A 12,389-nucleotide genomic window follows, 5' to 3' on the forward strand; every position below is an offset into this window, starting at 1 on the left:
AGAGCTCCTGCCTAGAATCCCCCAGTGAGGGGCTGGGGGTTTGGCTCAGTGGTAGAACACCTGCCTAGCATCCCCCAGTGAGGGGCTGGGGGTTTGGCTCAGTGGTAGAGCACCTGCCTAGCATCCCCCAATGAGGGGCTGGGGGTGTGGCTCAGTGGTAGAACACCTGCCTAGCATCCCCCAGTGAGGGACTAGGGTGTGACTCATGGTAGAGCTCCTGCCTAGAATCCCCCAGTGAGGGGCTGGGGCATGGCTCAGTGGTAGAGCATTGCCCAACATGGACCTGGGTTTCATCCTTTATACCATCAATAAAATAAACCTGAATATTTTCTGGAATCGGCTACCCCATCCCTTCCAAGGAATGTAGTTTTATTCCATTCTGGAGACCAAACAGTAATATTCAGGGTATGGAAATACTGTGTTTTTTTTTTTTAAGTCACAGTCTTATGTAGTCCAGGCTGACCTTGTTCTGTAACTGATGATGACCTTAAACTTTTTAAATTCCTTTTTTATTACATTTTTAAATTTATGTGTGTGTGTATGTGTATCAGAAATCAAAAGTCAGTTCTCTCCTTCCACTAGGTGGGCCCCAGGGATTGAGCTCAGGTCATCAGACTTGGAAACAGGCACCTTAAGCCACTGAACCATCATGCTGGCTCAACCTTGAACGTTTGGTTCTCCTGTCTCCACCTCCCCAATGTTGTGATTGCAGATATGTGCCTCTGTGCCAGATCTGTTTGGTTTTTAAACAATGTATTTTATGGGGCTGGAGAAATGGCTCAGCAGTTAAGAGCACCAACTGCTCTTGCAGAAGACCTGGGTTCAGTTCCCAGCACCCACATGGTGACTAACAACTGTCTGTAAGTCCAGTTCCAGGGGATCTGATGCCCTCATCTGACCTCCATGGCCACTGCATGACATGGGTGCACTTACACCCATGTAGACAATACACTCACTCATTCACATAAAATAAAAATAATAAATAATTCTAAAAATAAAAATACATTTTATTTTCTTAAATTATGTATATAGAAGTGTGCATGTGTGTGGATATATACAGATGAGTGCAGTGCCTAAGGGGGTCAGAGATGTTGGATCCTGGGGAACTGGAGTTACAGGTAGCTGTGAACTGCCTGATATGGGCGCTGGGAACCAAACATGGATCCTTTGCAAGAGCAGTGCATGCTCTTAACTGCTCAACCACCTCTCCAGCCCCCCAGTTCTTGGCTCCGTCTTTTTATTTATTATTTGTTTGTTTGTTTATTTATTTATTTATTTATTTATTTATTTATTTATGGGTGTATGTTAAGTACACTCATGCATGCAGTGCCACCTGGCGTGGAACTCACTATGTAGACCAGGCTGGCCTTGAACTCAGAGATCTGCCTGCCTCTGTCTCCTGAGTGCAGGGATTGAAGGTGGGCAACACCACCCGTGGCATGGCTCTGTCTTTTTTAAATAGCTCTTTCCCCTGCCTTCCCGACCCATCCTTTTTCTTTTTTTAATTGTTGAGATAGGATCTTGCTGTTTCTCTGTAGCTCAGGCTGGCCTTCAACTTGCTATGCAGCCCAGGCTGGCCCCAAACTATCCATCCTCCTGCTCATGCCTCCCTTATGTGTGCACCATCCTGCCTGCTCACCCCTCTCTTAGCTGTCCTGTATGGCTGGCCTCTGTGTGGCAGCATCCCCCTCTGCCTTAGGGTCTCTGCCTCTTTCGGGGTGTCTCTGGGAGTTTCTCCATTTCTGTTTTCCTCCATCTCTGGGTGTCTCCCCAGCCCTGGCTCTCGCTCTGTCTCTCTGTGCTCCCTGCCCCCTCTGCCATTGCTTTCCTCCACTGGAATCTTTGAAGAACTGAGCCAGGCATGTAATTGACACTGCGTCTCCATGGTTGCAGCTGTGGCGTTACTGAGAGATCAATTTGGAGCGACGGGCTCCTTCGTAATTGCACCTTAATAGTTTGTGTGTTGCAGAGTGGGGCTTCTCAAGAGCTGATCAGGACTGCTGGCTGGAAAAGACACCTGGGCTCACCAGCACCACGGGGTCAGGCCTCAGGAAAGAGGACACCCATGGCTCTGATCAGCAGCGGGATAGAGTGGGAGAGGCTGCCCCTCACACCCTCCAAGAGGTAGACTGCTCCACCTGCTGAGCCCTGTTCCTGTTTATAATTTATGCTTATGATCGAAATTATCAGCAATAATGATACCGTGATTATAATTGCCAAGCCGCCTGGCTCAATTGCAGCGATGTTGGTAAATATTGTGATAGAGCCAAGCATGAGGCCAAGGCTTCCCAGAGTTTGAGAGACAGAGGGGGTGGGGGTGGGGCGACAGGAGGGCAACGGGAAGGTGGGCACTGAGGGAGTGAGAGTATCCCAGTCCCTTCTCCGAGCCAGGACCCTCCATAAGCTCCCGAGAAGTTACAATTGTGTGGGGTTTTTTTTTTTAATTTATTTTTAGCTGGGCATGGTGGCCCACGCCTTTAATCCCAGCCCTCGGGAGGCAGAGGCAGGTGGATCGCTGTGAGTTCAAGACCAGCCTGGTCTACATAGTGAGCTCCAGGACAGCTGGGACTACAGGGAGACCCTGTTTCAAAAAGACCAAAAAAAAAAAATTTTTTTATTTTATGTGTATGAGTGTTTTGCCTAAATATGGGTAAGTACATCCATCCATGCAATGCCTGTGGAGGCCAGAACAGGGGTCAGAGCCCCCGGATCTGGAGTTACAAGAGGTTGTGAGCAGCCGTGTGGGTGCTGGAAGGGTCAGGTCCTCTGAAAAAGCAGCAAACTCTTCTAACTGCTGAGCCATCTCTCCAGGACCATGTTCATTTTTTTTTGAGATAGGCTCTCATCCTGTAGCTCAGGCTGGCTGTGAACTCCAGGCAATCCTTCTGCCTCAGCCGTCCTGAGCCCAGTCCTAAAAGGCTGGTATAGAAGTCATACACCAGCACACACAGAAACATGCTCATCTTAAAACTGGAATGCAAGGCTGAGACTGTCAACTCACAAAGAATCAAGTGTCAAGATGGAGACCTGCCCTGGGCCCATCTATGGACATAAAAGCCATTCTAGGACAGGTCAGAGCCCAGCACCCAGGAAAGCTCCTGTCTCTGCTATGTGGAATTATCAAGAGCAGGGCATTGCTGCCAGGGTGAGCAGTCAAATTTGCTCTTCCTGCTTTGAAAAGAAATAAACAGAAAATGCCCACATACACTGAGGCAGAGGGGCCAGGTTCAGAGCCAGGGGCAAACTCAAGGATCCTCCCTCCATCCTTCCCTTCTTCCCTCCCTTCCTCCCTCCCTCCCTCCCTCCCTCCCTCCCTTCCTTCTTTCCATCTCAGCGTCTCCCTGTGTGGCCCAGGCTAGCCTAAAAACTCAAAGGATTCTTCCTGAGTGCTGAGATTATAGACATGTACCACCACACCCTGCAATTTTTCTTTTTCTTTCTTTCTTTCTTTTTTTTCCCTCCCTGCAGTCCTGGAGGTGAAACTCACAGCCTTGCACATGTCAGGCAAGTGTTCTACCACTGAGCTACACCCCAGCTCACTGGGGAGCTCTACTGCTGAGCCACACCCCCAGCCCCTCACTGGGGGATTCTAAACAAGTGCTTAATCACTGAGCTATGCCCCTAGTCCCTCACTTGGGATTCTAGGCAAATGCTCTATCACTGAGCTTGTTTTTCAGATAGGCACTCATCATGTAGTCCAGGCTAGCCTTTAACTCATGATCCTCTGGCCTTAGCCTCCTGATTACAGGTGTGAGCCACTATACCCAGCTGTTTTTAGACAGTCTCATGTAGCCCAGGCTGTCCTCAAACCTGCTGTATAGCCAAAAGTAAGCTTGAACTCTTCATCTAATTTCTAGGATTAAAGATGTGCACCAACGAGCTTCAATTTATTCTTTTATGGGAGTGAGTAGAGACAATGCTAGAGATCAAACTCAGGATCTCACACATGCTAGGCAACCACTTTACCAACTGAGCTACACTTCCAGCCCCACTAGGGGATGTTTTAGGAACAATTCATGTTCCAGGTTGTGAACACTGCACAAGGCCTGGGCCTGGGCCAGCCTGGTCTTCCTGAAGTCCCAGACTCCTCTCAAAGTTAATCCCAAAGTGCCTTTTCTTTTCCTACCCGAGCTGACACAGCCGCAGTCTCACTGCAAGCATTGTGCTCCTATTTAGGTCAGGTCTATTTTAATTCTGCTGGGGACCTGGGTTGACTGCCTTCAGGGCTGAGGAGGAGGAGTGTTGTGTCCGTTCTGCTCAGCTGGGTTGCAGAGAGTACAGGGAAGATGGGCAAACAGAGGGAGGAAAAATGGAGGAGGGAGTGGTGGGGGCCCTAGACCCCTTTCCCTTAGTCAGGTGAGGAGGAAGAAGTCATGAGCTAAGGGTCCAGGGACGTGGCTCAGTTAGCAGACTGCTTGCTTAGCATGCATGAAGTCTTGTGTACCATCCCCAACACTGCATAAGGCAGGTATGGCAGTGCAAGCCTGCAATTCCAGAGCTCAGGATGTGGAGGGAGGAGGATCAGAAGTTTAGGACCATCCTCCACTATACAGTAAATTTGAAACCAGCCTACGAGAGTGAAACCCTGTCTCAATGAAACAAAACAACACCTAAAAAGTTTTAAAAAGAATACAGGCTAAATTCAGGCATAGTGGGCAGGAAAGATGGCTCAGCAGTTAAGAGCACTGGCTACTCTTAAAGAGGACCTGGGTTCAGTTCCCAGCACCCAAAAGGCAGATAACTATCCACAACTCTAGTTCCAGGGGATCTGACACCCTCTTCAGGCCTCTGCAGGCATTGTACATAGAAGATGCACTTACATACATGCAGGCAAAACACTCATACACATAAAAATAAATAAATAAATACAGTTAGGCATGGCCTTGCATACATGTAAGCCCAGCCCTGGGGAGGCTGACACAGGAGAATGACATGTTTAAGACCAGGCTATGTACTAGGTTCCTTTATCAACAAAAATTAAATACTGACAACCAAGAATTGCCAACTGCTAGCTGTGTGACCCGATAGAGTTACCAAACCCCTCTGTGCCCCAGTGTTCTTGGCTACAGGGTGGAGATTAAAATAGGTCCTATCTCACAAAGCTATTAGAAGTGAGATGACACAAGCTGTGTAAAAGTAGACCTTGGCCTCAGTCTGGGACTTGGGGAGTTCAAGCATGAGGCTTCTTGAAAGGGGAATGTTATTTTAGTGGCCATGTTCCTCCCAAGGTACCTGCCTGGCACTGCCTGCAGCCCCTCTTTGGCTCTGAGACTAGATCCTCAGTGAATTTCTCAACATTAGCCCAGTGTGGTGGTACAGGCCTTCAGTCCCAGCACTTGGGAGGCAGAGGCAGGAGGATCTCTGTGAGATGAGGCCAACCTGGTCTACATAGCCAGTTCCAGGCTGGAACTACAGGAAGACCCTGTCTCAAAAAACAAACAAAAAAAGAGATTCTCAACATCAAGGTCTTTACCTACCTGGGTAAACTGGTAAACCAAAACCTTGTCTATCTCAGATAATTAATACCTTTGATTTTTTTATGGGTACCAGGGAAGACCAGCACATACCTTGCTTTTTATTTTTTTATTTTTTATTTATTTTTAATTTTTATTTGTTATTTTTAATGTGTTATGAGTGTATTGCCTGCATGTGTGTTAGTGCACCCATGTTGTGCAATGTTCATGGAGATCAGAAGAGGGTGTTGGACAGTTATTAGAAGTCATGTGGCTGCTGGGAATTGAACTTGGTTTCTCTGCAAGAGCAGCCAGTGCTCTTAACTGCAGAGCCATCTCACCAGTCCATTTGTTTATTTTTATGTATATGAGTATTTTGCATGCATGTAAGTACACCCATGTATTTAATGCCCACAGAGGCCAAAAGCAGACATCATATCCCCCAGAACTGGAATTGCAGGGGGTTGTTGGCTGCCATGTGGGTGCTGGGAACTAAACCCAGGTCCTCTGTAAGAGCAGCCATTGCTGTCAAGCACAGACCCATCTCTCCCAATCCTCAATATAGCATTTGTTTTTTAAGATTTATTTTATGTCTATGAGTGTTTTGCCTTCATGCATATATGTGCACCACACATATGCCTGGTGCCCACAGACACCAGAAAAGGGTAATTAATTCTATGGAACTGGAGTTACGGATGGTTGTTAGCTGCCATGTGGGTGCTAGGAACCAAACCTTGTCCTCTGCAAGAGCAGCCAGTGCTCTTAACCATTGAGCCATCTCTCCAGCCCTTACCTTGCTTTTTAATTTAAACCCAGCTTCCCTCTTCACCCTACCCTTCTCCCAGCTGTCCTGAAGGAATGGTTGGGTCGGGGAGGGGGTCCAGAGTCTCTCAGACTTGGTTCAGTCACCTCTACAGGGCGGGACACCTGGCAGTGGCACAGGGAATTGGCCTGTGGTCATATGCTATCATGTATTCCAGAATATTCTCCATATCACCAAGAGGCCGGTGATGATGATGATGGTTCAGACCACCCCCTGAACTCAGGGACCAGGTGATTGGGGTGATGCATGGAGACAAAGCAAAATCAGTATAACCAGGGTCTAGGGATGTTGTTTAATAGGTAGAGTACTTGTCTAGCATTTATGAGGCTCTAGGTTCCCTCCCCAGCACAACATATACCAGGGCACGGTGGACATGCCTCTTAATACCAGCACTCAGGAGGTAGTAGAGGCAGGAAGATCAGAAGGTCAAAGTCATCCTGAACTGAATAGCAAATTGCAGGCTAGCTTTGGCTACATGAGATTTTTGTCTCAATAACAAGAAAGAACTGGACTGATAGGGCTGGAAAGAAGGCTCAGTGGTTAAGAGCTCTTGCTGCTAACCCAGAGGACCTGAGCTCAGTTCTCAGCCCCTTGGTCAAGAGGCTCACAGCTGCTTGTAACTCCAGCTCCAGGGGATCCAAATGCCCTCTTCTGGCCTCTGCAGGCGCTGCACTCACATATACATACACAGACACACACATTTATGTAAAAAAAAAAAAAAGCCAGCTTGTCCCAGAAGCCCCAGAAAGTGCCTGTGTCATGGTACTTGAAAGATCCTGTAGCTGTCTTAATAGACACGAAGACATGCTCTTCCAGCTGTTCCAGCCTGTTCCAAGAAACTAGAATGACTCTGTGGGAAGGCTCGGAGTCAGGGAGCAGAGTGGATGAGCCCTCAATGCAACACTACGTAGTGCTGGGGATGTCAGGAGATGAGGCTAATGGACCAGGCAAATTGGACCTGGGGTGAAGAGCTAAGAAGCTTGACATCATCTGAAAGGCAGCAGGGTGCATCTGCAGGTTCTGTGCAGAGTATAGACATAGAAGTAATTTTTTTTTTTTTTTTGGTCTTTTTGAGACAGGGTCTCCCTGTAGCCCCAGCTGTCCTGGAACTCACTATGTAGACCAGGCTGGCCTTGAACTCACAGAGATCCGCCTGCCTCTGCCTCCCGAGTGCTGGGATTAAAGGCGTGCACCACCACGCCTGGCTATAGAAGTGATTTTAAAAATATATATTTTATTTATTATTTTTATTTTATGTGTATGAGTGTATTGCCTGCATGTATGTGAGTGCACCCGTGTCATGCAATGCCCGTGGAGGACAGAAGAGGCTATTGGAACTGGAGTTAGGACAGTTGTTAGCTGCCATGTGGGTGCTGGGATTCCAACCTGGGTCCTCTGCAAAAACAGCCAGTGTTCTTAACCACTGAGCCATCTCTCCAGCCCCAGAAGTGATTTTTTTTAATGGTGCATTTTTATTTTTATTTATGTGTATGTGTGAGTGCAGTGCTCTTAGAGGCCAAAGAGGGTGTTGAATCCCCTGGAACTGCAGTTACACGCAGCTGTGAGCTGCTCAATTTGGGTGTTGAAAGCTAGACCCGGGTTCTCTGAAAAAGCAGCGAGTCCAGCCCTTCAGAAGTGATTTTTTGTTTCTTTTTTTGGTCTTTTTTGAGACAGGGTCTCCCTGTAGCTTCAGGTGTTCTGGAACTATGTGGACCAGGCTGGCCTCAACTCACAGAGATCCGCCTCCCTCTGCCTCCCAAGTGCTGGGATTAAAGGTGTGCGCCACCATGCCCGGCTATAGAAGAGATTAAAAAAATTGTTTTTACTTATTATTTTTATTTTATGTGTATGAGTGTATTGCCTGCATGTATGTGAGTGCACCCGTGTCGTACAATGCCACAGAGATACGAAGAGGGCATCAGATTCCCCTGGAACTAGAGTTAAGGACGATTTGTAGCTGCCATGTGGGTGCTGGGAATTGAACCTGGGTCCTCTGCAAGAGCAGTCAGCTCTTAACTGCTGTGCCATCTCTCCAGCCCTCAGAAGTGATTTTTTAAGTCATCTTTCTGGGGGCTGGAAAGTTGATTCAGGAGATAAGACCACTAGTTGCTCTTGCAGAGGACCCAGATCTAGTTCCCAGCACCCACATGGCAGTTAACAACTGTCTGTAACTCCAGTTCCAGGGGCTCTGACGCCCTCTTCTGGCCTTCCTGGGCATTGCACAGGTGTACTTAAATTCATGCAGGAAAAAACACTCATATACATAAAAAAAAAAAAAATCTTTAAAAAGATCCTCTCTTGTCCAGTGCATGAAAGGGCTGCCCTCCAGAGACTAGAGGGGTCAGTACTGCTATGGGGTCCCAGGCTGTTTGAGTCAGGGTCCCTATCCCATCTCAGGCCAGGTCATGTCTCTACCCCAGGCACCGAGGAACCTGGATCTTCTATGAAGGAGTGACTCTCGGCTCCTTCCAACCCCAAACTTAACTCCTTCCTCCTGCTATTTTTAATGTAGTCACCTTGTTAACATGCAAATGAGCATCTCCAGTCTTTGCATAATTTCCCCCAATTAACATTTCCAAGATACCACAGAAGGCAGCAGACACCCCCTCCTCCAGTGGGCCCCTTACTCCAGAGGAACTGGCTTGGCAAGAGCTGAACACAGTCCCTTTTGTTCCTGAAACTACACAGGCATTGAACTAATGAGATTGAACACTCTCTTTTGCCTCTCTGGACCTCAGTTTCCCCTTGTGAATTCACAGGGCAGAAGGTCATCTGGAGGAGTTTCGCCCAGCTTTTGGGTTTCAGAACTACCAAGAGTCTCCTTTAACTCCTTTGTAAAGGTTGGAATACGAGAGGCTCACTTCACAGAGGAAAAAACTGAGGCCCAAGGTCATTCCCGGCTTCTGCGGTGGAGTTAAACTAGGTACCATTTCACACAGTGGGGATTACAACAAAAGGAAAAATGGAGGGGCTGGAGAGATGGCTCAGCAGTTAAGAGCAGTGGCTGTTCTTGCAGAGGACTGGGGTTCAGTTCCTAGCACCCACATGGTGGCTAACAACCATCTATAACTCCAGCTCCAGCGAGTCCAACATGCTTTTCTGGCCTCTGTGGGTATTGCACACATATGGTGCACTTACACACATGCAGTCAAAAGGTACATAAAATAAAAATAATTTTTTTTAATTTAAAGAAATATTTTATTAATTTTTTAATGTGTATGAGTGTATTGCCTGCATGCACATAAGTGCACTCGTGTTGTGCAATGCCTGTGGAGGTCAAAAGACGGTGTCAGATCCCCTGGAACTGGAGTTTTACGGACAGTTGTTAGCCATCATGCGGGTGCTGGGAATAGAACCCAGGTCCTCTGAAAGAGCAGCCAGTGCTCTTAACCACTGAGCCATCTCTCCAGCCCCCAAAAACAAATTAAAAAAAATATTTAATGCGGGGCAAGCCTGGGTCACAAGTAAACTTTCTGCTCTCCAGGACCTAATCCCAAGCAGTCTCCCACAGGAAGCCTTCCTAGATTTCCAGCTTCTCCAAGCTGCTTCATCCCTCAACTCATCAAGCAACTAACTGACTTGTCTTCTCCAGGATACTCTGGTTTTCCCAGCTAGACCATGGCATTATCAAGAGCACAAAGGGGTTCTCTCCTTCCTGTAGCAGCCTTTGTTTTGATCTCTCCTGTGGCCTGGCAGGGACCTGAGAACCCAGGATTGACTGTCTCCAAATGCTTCTCACTGGGGGATTCTAGGCACAATGCTCCCTTTTTAATTTCTGTTTTGATTTACTTATTTTAATTTTATGTGTACACATGTTTTTCCTGAATGTATATAAGTGTACCATATGTTGGGTCTGGAGAGGTGGCTCAGAGGTTAAGAACACTGGTTGGTCTTGCAGAGGACCTGGTTCCATTCCCAGCACCCACATAACGGCTAACAGCCATTTATAATTCCAATTCCAGGGGACCATTTTCTGACCTCCACAGGCATTGCACGACAAGGATGTACTTACATACATGCAAGCAATACATTCATACACATAAAATTAAAATAATAAATATATTAAAAAATAAGTGTACCACATACAATGTCTATAGAGGCCAGAAGAGGTTGTCAGAACTGGACTTACAGACAATTGTTAGCTACCATGTGGGTTCTAGGAACTGAAGCTGGGTCCTCTGCAAGGTGGTCAGTGCTCTTAACTGCTGAGCCATCTCTCCAGTCCCTTACTTATTATTTTTGAGACAAGGTCTCAATAAATTGCCCAAACTAGCCTTGAATTTTCTGTTCTCAGTGTAGCTGAGATCAGTGTAGCTGCCTCAGTGTAGCTAAGATCACAGGCCTGGCCTAGCCCTTAGCTTTTTTCAGATAAAATCCTCCTACATAGCTCAAATTTAATTTTTGATTCTCCTTCCTCTAAGATCACAGGCCTGGCCTAGCCCTTAGCTTTTTTCAGATAAAATCCTCCTACATAGCTCAAATTTAATTTTTTATTCTCCTTCCTCAGCCTCCCGAGCACTAGGATTACAGGTGTGCACCATCACACTCACCTCTGCTTGTGCCTATTATGCCTGTATGTGTGTAAGTGCATCCCTGTTGTGCAATGCCCGCAGAGGACAGAAGAGGGTCCCTGGAACTGGAGTTACTGAGGGTTGTTAATTGCCATGTGGGTGATGGGATTCGAACCCAGGTCTTCTGCAAGACTAGCCAGTGCTCTAAACCTCTGAGCCATCTCTCCAGCCCCTCTACTTGTGCCTTTTGTGTCTTGCTTAAGAACAGCTCTCTTAGGCTGGAGAGATGGCTGAGTGAGCAAAGGCACTTGTTTTGTTTTTGTTTTTAGACAGGGTCTCCCTGTAGTCTCAGTTGGCCTAGAACTTGCTTATGTAGACCAGGCTGGCCTCAGTCTCACAGAGATCTGCCTGCCTCTGCCTCCTGCTGGGACTAAAGGCATGGGCCACTATGCATGACCTGGGTCAAAGCACCTGTTGCCCCGCCTGAGGATCTGAATTTGATTCCTGGGATCTATCTACATGGTGAAAGGATAAAATGGACTCCTTAGTTATTCTCTAGCTTCCACATGTGTGTCATGGAACATGCCCATACATACAAATGCAATAACAAGAATGATGATGGTGATAGTGATGATGATGATGATAGTTATAGGACAGCCTTTTCTGGCTCTCCCCTTAATATCCATCTTTCTCTTATTTACAGGACAGGATGTCATTGGTTAACAAGCTATATATGTTTTTCATATATGTATGTGTGTGCACATGTGTGTGCATGCATGTGGAAGCCAGACATTGTCATCAGCTGACTTCCTCCATCAGTCTCCACCTTACGCATTGAGATAGGGTCTCTCAGTGGAACCCAGAGACCACTGATTGGACTGGTCTAGCTAGCCAGCTTGCTCCGGGGATCCCAGCTCTGCCTCCTATGTGTTAGAATTAGAAGCAGGCCACTACTCCCAACCGGGTTCTGGAGATCTGAACTCACACAGGGAACCATCTCTCTAGCTCCACAAACTAAGATTTTCAGACTGGTTTCCATGTAGCTGTGGTCAGTAACCTGACACCTGGCTGATGAACTGTGACTGATAAAATTCCTCCTGATCTTCAAACTACTGTCTAGAATACAGATGTGATGACTGAAGCTTCGTCTGTCATTTTGGACTTTGTGGTGACCTCACCTTGAAAGATTATAATTAATATGCCAGGGCACATAGGTAGAGGCCTAATTATTTTTTCCCTTTTTTTTGTGTGTGTGTGCCTTTGTGTAGACAGCTGCACATGTGTGTGCATGCTTGTAGAGACCAGAGGACATTGTGAGGTGGCATTCCTCAAAAGCCATTCATCTTTTAAAAAAAAGTCAGGTGTGGTGGCACATGCCTTTAATCCCAGCACTGGAAGACAAAGGCAGGTGGATCTCTGTGAGATTGAGGCCAGCCTGGTCTACGTAGTGAGTTCCAGGCCAGCTAGGGCTGCATAGCGAGACCTTGTCTCAAAAAACATATATTTTAGCAGTTATTTATGTTGTTTGTATATGTGTCTGTGTGTGCAGGTGGGCCAAGGTGCACCTTTAAAGGTGGAGGCCAGAAGACGTGTGGAATCAGC

This window comes from Nannospalax galili, unplaced genomic scaffold (assembly GCF_000622305.1).
Source record: "Nannospalax galili isolate Female #2095 unplaced genomic scaffold, S.galili_v1.0 scaffold444, whole genome shotgun sequence".
NCBI lineage: Eukaryota > Metazoa > Chordata > Mammalia > Rodentia > Spalacidae > Nannospalax > Nannospalax galili.